The following is an 8,472-nucleotide window of genomic DNA, read 5'->3' as shown; positions in this document are numbered from 1 at the left end:
GGAGTATCACCAGCATGTTGTACGGAAACTCTCCCACCGAAGCAGGCTTTGGTTGCTTTAAAATCATTTATCTTGGCCCGTGGGAGGAAATTTCTTTCCATCCTCCATAAAAATCACTTGCAGCACACAACACTCATCCACTAGTGTGTCCCACCTGCCAGCCCCAAAGGAGGATTTCTCCCTTTATGCCGAAGGAGGGGGACAGCAGAAAGAGGCTTTGCAGTCACATGCTCCCACAGGAATATGTCACTTGCCGGAATAAAACTGGGCAGAAGCCAGAGTTCCCTGAATTTTGAGGTCGGACCTAGATGCACACAACCCGTCCAGGTGAAAAGAAATACTTCCCTGTGCTCCCTTCACTCAACTCCTGGGAAATCCAATCTCGCGAGGGCTCCGCCAGTTGAGGTTCTGTTACGCTGGCCTGCCCCTGCCCTCTCCTCCCTCACCGTACAGGCTGCTCTCCTGCTGGGGTTCCCAGCTGCTCTCATGGCTTTATTCACTTCACCTGCAGAAGTCTGTACCCAGGAGGTAGGTGGGGTGTTTTTTCCACTAGGTTGCTGCTCATGCCAACCCAAATGAGTTTAGAATTAGAGTATCTTGGCCTAAAAGATAAACAGAGTCAGAATGCCTCTGAGCTGTTCACTGGAGTGTGGCCAGTCCACTGTGGAAAAAGAGGTAGGTTTCCTGTGCTACACACACCTTTCACCGTTAATGTTCGCAAGGGGCTGCTGCTGAGTGCATTTTGAGAGTGGGTGTAATGTCAGCACAGGGCTTTGGTTAGCGGGTTCTGCTTCTTAGTTGTGCTCTGCCCAGCCTACTAAAGACCCTCCAGCCCCTAAGTTTGCTTCCTGTGCAAGTTTGGGAGAGGAGAACCACGGGCTCTTGGATGGAACCCTTACCACCTCCCTATTAAGTGAACCAGACTTAGAACCAACACTGACTCGATCTCCTGCTTTGGAATCATAACATGCCTGGGTCCTCTTTCCAAGTAGGCATCAGTCACTTTCTCTTTCCTGCTCCAGCCCCTGCAGCGAGCCAAGAACCAACACTGCATGGGCCCAGCACTGCAGAAGGGCTTGTGGTTTCAACCAAGACCCATCCTGAGAAAGGGACTTGGCTTAGTGCTTTCCATCCCAAACTGGCAGTGGCCTGCCAAGGCTACAGCATCTGCCACGGCGCTTCCGCCAGCAGGTGCAGGTTACTGTGGAAACTGTAGACGGGTCTGGAAAAACTGTAAACTACGGTCACCTTGACCATTAAAAACCAGAATGAGGACAATGGAGTTTTGCATTTTCTATTGGGTTGCTTTGAAGGAAATTTAACAGCAGCCCTCAGAAGTATTTCAATGCTTTACAATGTCCCCACTTTACAGTGCAAAACCTGGAGCCCAGGTCACATAGCTGGGAAGTGTAAGCTGCTGCCTGTCAGTTTCCAAAACCCATGCTCTGAACAACGGTGCCCACACCCTCCATCCCCAACCACCGGCCCCCTCCCACCCCATTCTCAGGGTTTGTGTATATGCTAATTAGTACACACCAGAAGAAATAAAAACACCCACTTACAACCTGCATCATCTGGAACCGTTTGCAAAGAGCCCATAGGAGCTCTGGGAAGTGAGCGAGGCAGGTACTATAATTGCTGTCCTATTGGTGCAGCCATGACAGTGCAGACAGTCCCTCTGACCTTGGGCCAGCTGTGACTGTGGCCATAGAGCCAGGGATCACACTGATCTGGCTCCATAGGCTTTAACAGGTTAAAAAAGAAAAAAAAAAAATACTCAATAGCCACTGGTTCTAGGGCTTCTGAATTCAGGGCAGTTGTTCTCAACGGGGACATTTTGCATCATCCCAAAAATTGGTTGGCAAGTAGGTGAACCTCCTGGTATTAAATGGGCAGGGTCAATGCATGGGATATATCCTGATGGAAAGACAACTGAAATTCATCTAAGTAAAAAAGGCAAGTTAACTGTCATGATGCCCTTTCTAACAAGTGCAGCTTAAACTAGTCTCTACTGGGCCGGGTGTGGTGGCTCATGCCTGTAATCCCAAGGCTTTGGAAGGTCGAGGATGGAAATCACTAGAGCCCAGTTTGATACCAGCCTGGGCAACACAGCAAGACCCCCATCTCTACAAGAAATAAAAAACATTAGCCAGGCATGGTGGTGCATCCCTGTGGTCTCAACTACTCAGGAGGCTGAGGCAGGAGTTTGAGGCTGCAGTGAGCTAGGATCAGGCCACTGTACTCCAACATGGGCAACAGAGTGAGACCCTGACTCAAACTAGTCTGTACTGTGTGACATGAGTTTTGTTTGGTCTTGTTAACCACGTTCATCCATGTAGGTAGAGTCTTGTGCGGATCTGGGTGCTTCCTCAGCAGATGGCCACGGGAGGAAGCAGGCTTGTGGGGCAAGAGCTGGGCACGTCTTTGTAGTTTTGGATGGTGTTGCCAAAAAGTGCCTTCCCGAGGGGCAGTGCATTTTCATGCCCACCAACAGAATAAAGCATGCCCTTCCCTGCCAACTTAAAGGAGACTTGGAGCTCATTGAAGGGAAGCAGCTGGTACAGAAACGTGGGTTCCCTGCTGCTCCTCCTCTCCCAACCGCCCACATTTCAGAGGGAACTGCTGACTCAAGACTCCTTCCCAGGCCCAAATAAAACATCTTCCTTCTTTAAAAAAAAAAAATGGGTCTGGCTCCTGTGTCTTAGGGTCTGTGGCTGGGCCCCCTACCCTCCTTCTTCCAGGCCACACTCTCTTCTCAGGCCAGGACAGGGAAGAGAGTAGAAAATACATCCTTGACTTGTAGCATCTGACTGGGGTCCCAGTCTGAGCCAGCTCCTGTGCTGTGTGGCTGTGCCTCTCTGTTTCCGTGGCCTCCTCCCTCCTGCCATGCCCAGTCCATCAGCAAGTCGTCTAGGTGCCCCTTGTCATCCCTCCCCTGCAATCTTCCTGGCCAGCCCCCATCATCTCTCACACCTGTGACGGCAGGAACCTCCTCATCAGTCCCGCGGCTTCTGCCCTAGGCCCACCCAGGCAGAGAGCTCCTTTTGCCCGTCACTCCCTCCCTCTACAGCCCCCAGGAACTTCCCATTAGCCCTGGAAACCTCTAAGACCCACAGAGCCCCTTCTCGCCTACTCCGTCTGATAAATCATATACTCTCCATGTACGTGCTTGTTTCCTCGGTCCCTCTGCACGATTGTAAACTCCACGAGGGCTGGGATGTTTGTGTTCTTCGTTCTTGTATCCTGAGCAGTTGGCACAGTGCCTGACACAGCAGATCCTCAGCAAATAGCCAGTTGAGTGAACCTGTGAAACAGAGGTAAGACCTCCTTATCTAATGGATGGAAGGACATGTATATGTGCTTGGTCACTGCGGTCCCTCCCTCCCAAAGCAAGTTCTCAGTCAGCCACAGGGTGGCAGCCTTCTAAAGGGCACCTATAGCTTCAAGTTCTTCCTGCACAGGTGCTAAGGCAGTGAAAACAGGTGCATCTGGGGTGGGGGAGCAGGTATGAACAGAATGTCCCCTACCCGCCCCCGCCCCCCCCCCCCGCCACCACTGCCTCAGCTAGACTAGGAGTTTTATTAAGGGCCAGTTACCCTCCATATTGAGTACCCGAGACCCTCGAGACCCAGATGAGGCCTTTAGCTACTACTGAGAATGACAAGCTGCCATATTTTAGCACTAACTTTGTGCCAGGCCCTGTGTATGTCTCACTTCAGTTAGGCTGACAATAACCCAAAGGTACCATGATTACCCCATTTTAAGGAAGATGACACTGAGGCTTCGTGGGGTGGGGGACACAGAGTAAAAGGCAGAACCACCTTGGAATCCCTGACTGCCTGAATACAAAGCCACAGCCCTGGACCATGAGGCTCTACTGCTGTGAGAAAGGCAGGCCCAGGGGCAGAGGCAGGAGGGTGGCTGGGACAGGTCAGGGGGGCAGAGAAAACAAAGAGGGCTTCTCAGAAGAGGGCGCCCGTGAGCTGGCACAGCCCTCATCCTGGGTTGTCCCTGCCAACTACCCTACCTCAGTATCTAGCCACTGTGGGCCCACTGGGTCCAGGCTTGGTTATTCAGAAGCTCTGAACCAAGGAGCATGTTTCAAGCTACCACATGTAGCAAAGGCAGTAATCATAATTTTAAAAAAGCGCACCATGTTCCCAAGCCAAATAGTGATCCTATGTGGCTTCTCATGTCCATTCCAGCTCCGTTAGTGGAGACCATGGGGATTAGCACTTGTTTTCTCCTGCTGTGGCTCCACAGTGCAGAGGAAAACAGAGGAGCCATTGGAGCCAGACAGACGTGGGCATATTTCTGGATTTATGTTTATTAGTTTCCTGAGGCTGTTCTACAAAATTACCACAAACATGGGGGCTTCAAACAACAGAAATTTATTCTCTCACAGTTCTGGAGGCCAGAAGTGTGAAATCAGTATCACTGGGGCAAAACCAAGGTGCCAGCAGGGCCGTACACCCTCCAGAGGCTCTAGGGGAGAATCTGTCTTGGCTCTTCCAGCTTTTAGTGGCTGTTATCATTCCTCGTCTTGTGGCCACATCACTCTAATCTTCAAGGTCAGCATCTTCAAATCTCTTAGCTCCGGGATCACATCACCTTCTTTTCTGGGCAGGCCAGGGAGAGGAGACAAATCTTCCTCTGCTTCCGTCACATGTACACACGATTGCATTTAGGGATGACCCTGAAAATGCAGGACAATCTCCCCATCTCAAGATCCTTAATCACATCTGGAAAGGACCTGATTTCAATGAAGGTAACATTTACAAGCTCCAGGGGTTAGGACCTTATATCTTTGGGGGGCCATTATTCAAGCTACCATGTGTAGCCACAGGCAAATTATCTAATGTCACTAAGCCTCACCTTTCCCTCCTATAAAAGAGGGTTAGTAACAGTGATGTTGGGATCAAGATTATGTAATTATTTTGCACTATATGCAAAACACCTTTCGCTACATTTCTTGTAGTTGAGTCTACCTATTGCCTTGCTAGATGGTGAAGAGCTTCTCCCTGATTCCCAGGGGCAGTTGAGGCACCTATCTTGGCCCTTGGTATACAGTGCTTTATGACTCCTCCTAGAGCCATCTGTGGGTCACTGTTTGTGGCCACCATGATCTAGTAGTCACAATAACCAGTCCAGACATCTGAGTACCGTACGTGGGAGTCTAAGAACTATTCTTGGGCTCCAAAGCCATCTGAGAGATATAGTTTAGTTTAGATGCCATAGAATAAGAATTTCCTAGACATGTAGAGAACTGAGCACAACATACAGAAAGTTTGCTATCAGGACAGGATGGGAAATTCTAGCATGTGTGAGTCCCATAGCTACAGAAGTAGCACATGAGAGGAGAGTTAAAGAAGTGAAAGATTCTTGTCTCTTCCCTTTCCCCAGAAAAGCCAGATCATGCAGGACCTTGTAAGGCACCGGGATTTTTTCTGAGTGCAATAGAAAAGCCCCACAGGGAGGCAAGAGAGACATTTTTAAGGTTTTCTAAGAAAGTCTGTTCTGGGACTATAATACCTTCCCTTTGGGAGCTAAGAGCGGGGATTAAACTTCCCATAGACTCCTGGGACATTCCAGAATGGTTCTTTCCACTCAAGTTCCACCCCCCCACCCCTTGATCAAGCTTGGACTACTAAGATTCCAGGTGTCTTCGTTTCAGGAGTCAGGGGCTTCCATGGCACCAGTGGTTCTCAAAATGGGATTCCCAGACCAACAGCATCAGCATCACTTGGGAACTTAGAAATACAAATTCTCCTGTTGTGCCTCAGAGCTACAGAATGAGAAACTCTGGGGGTGACACCCAACAATGCAGGTCCTACCAGGTCCTCAGGTGACACTGGTGCTGAAGTGCAAGAACCTCCTCGGTCGTCACATATGCACCCAGAGCAACTGCTTCACCAGCAAGTGCAGCCTGGGGAGAGCAAGTGCTCTGTGAGTTTGGGGATCATATTACTCAAGAATCTTTTAGTTGCAAGTGGTAGAAAGTTCCATTCAAACTGGCAAAAAGGAGAATTTGTTGACTCACCTAATGCAAAGCTTAAAGGTCATCTAGATTCAGACACTGCTGAATCTACTATAAACAGGGCTCTCTTTTAATCGGTAACTGCACCCGCAAGAATCTGGGATTAACTCTGTACTATGGACTGGACTGTGTGTCTCCCCAAAACTCACATTTTGAAGCCCTAACTCACAATGGGATGGTATTTGGAGATGGGGCCTTTGGGAGGTAATTAGGTTTAGATGAGGTCATGAGGCGAGGCCCTTATGATGGGATTAGTGCCCTTATGAGAGGAGACACCAGAGAGCTTTCTCTCTCAACCTCTCTGTCTGTGTCAGCCTTTCTCTCTCTTTCTCTCTCAAACTCTCTTTCCTTCCCCTTCTCCATCTTCCTCTCTCCCACGTGAGGACACAGCAAGAAGGCAGCTAACTATAAGCCGAAAAGAGAGTCCTCACCAGAACCTGCCCATGCTGGCACCCTGATCTCAGACTTCTAGCCTCCAGAACTGTGAGAAAATAGATTTCTGTTGCTTACATTTACAGTTTCTTGTGATAGCAGCCCTAATGGACAAAGACATAGGCCCATCCCTAAATCAATCACTGTACCTACAGGGATGCACAGCTCCAATTGGCCAGGCTCCTGTCACATGACCACTCCTGGAGCTGAGAGTGAAATTGTTCCACTTGAATATCGTGGCCAAAGAGTGGAAGAGGAGTCCTTCCCCAAAGGAAAAACAAAGTACTGTTACCAGAAAAGGCAAATATTACCCAATGTCCACCATAGAAATTTACAAGAGTTTTGACTAGGCATCTCTGTTCTACCTAGTTTCCCCCAAGCTTTCTGTTTTGTGTAGTACTAAACATAGCCCCAGTCATGCCCTGATAGAGCAATGCATCTCACCTCCCCATCCTGCTCCCCATTACACTTGGGAACTTCAGAGTTAGCTTCCTGCACTTCCACCCACAAGCAAAAGAGCCAGTCCAGTCCTTTGTCCCATACCCAGGGGCCCTTCCACTCCATACACAGAGCTCTCTAGGGATGAAAGTTTCTATTCCTGGAGGTAGTGGGTTCCCTGTCAGTGAGGTTATTCAAGCAGAACCTGGGCAGTCCCTTGGAAGCTTGTTTGAGGAGATTTAAGCATTTAAGCAGAGGGGAGCCAATGTCTATGGTTCCTCCAGCCTCCTAAGACTTCAGTAAGATTCAAATGTATCAATTCCATCTACTGGTGAATGCCTGAAATTTCACCATTACAGATTGTGCTTTAACCTGAGTTCTCAAAACCTTTAAAATAGAGAGCTTAGGAGGCATCACATTACCTGACTTCAAATTATACTACAAGGCTATAGTAACCAAAACAGCATGGCACTGGTATAAAAATAGATCAGTGTAAACACAGATCAGTGAAACAGAATATAGAACCCAGTCAAAATGGCTACTATTAAAAATACAAAAAAATAACATGTTGGCGAGGATATGAGGAAAAGGAAACTCTTATACACTGTTGGCGGGAATGTAAATTAGTACAGCCCCTATGGAAAACAGTATCGAAATTTCTCAAAAAACTAAAAACAGAACTACCATTAAATCTAGCAATCTCACCCCTGGGTATCTGCACATCAGGCTTACGGTCCAATTCATCTCAGGTCTGTGCTGCTTATCAACTCTGGCAGCTGAAACGATAGCTACATGCGTTCTCTCCTTTCACCAAAGCAGTGAAGAAGAGGTAGTGCAAACATGAGGTTCATGGAGAATCCCCACGGGAAGAGGTAAACAAAGTCTTATACCTGTGGATTGGGAAGGCCGCTGTCTCAAAGGCAGGTCTGTGTTCTGAACAGACACCCGATCCAGAGCCACGAGAGAGATCACAGGATGAATCTGAGGCAAGCCTCTTCCTGTTGGGATTCAGGGAAAACTGAATACAAGAACTCTCTTGCCCCCTGGCTGTTCTCTTGCTCCATCATTTATCCTTTCTGCAGTCTGATTTTCTCTAGGTGGTGGAGGGCAGTGTCCTGACAACTCCCCTTTTAATTTTGTCTTTCAATACCCATTCTTCCCTACTATGGGCATAGAACCCCTGATTTTTAGTTGGGCATAAGTCCACCCAGAATGAAGGCCATATTTCCCAGCCCCCCCATGCAGCCAAACGTAACCATATAACTAAGTTGTCATCAACATGAAGTATGAGGGGAAGAGATGTGTGCAACCTCTCAGTCATCCCCTTAAAGGAAAGGGGATGTGCCCTCACATTTCTCCTTTCCCCCTTCCCACTGGCTGGAATGGAAACATGTTGGACAGCCATCTTGGACCATGCTCATGAGGGTAGAACTCTATGGAATGGAGAGGCACAAGTACAAGAAGCATGGGTCTCTGGACAGCCTGTGAAGTCCCACCTGCACTGAACCATCTGCCTCTGGAGAGAGATAGAAACTTCTGTCTAATTTCAGCCACAGTCATTTTTG

The sequence above is a fragment of the Lemur catta genome, chromosome 17 (genome assembly GCF_020740605.2).
Source record: "Lemur catta isolate mLemCat1 chromosome 17, mLemCat1.pri, whole genome shotgun sequence".
NCBI lineage: Eukaryota > Metazoa > Chordata > Mammalia > Primates > Lemuridae > Lemur > Lemur catta.
This window is presented reverse-complemented; position numbering follows the sequence as displayed.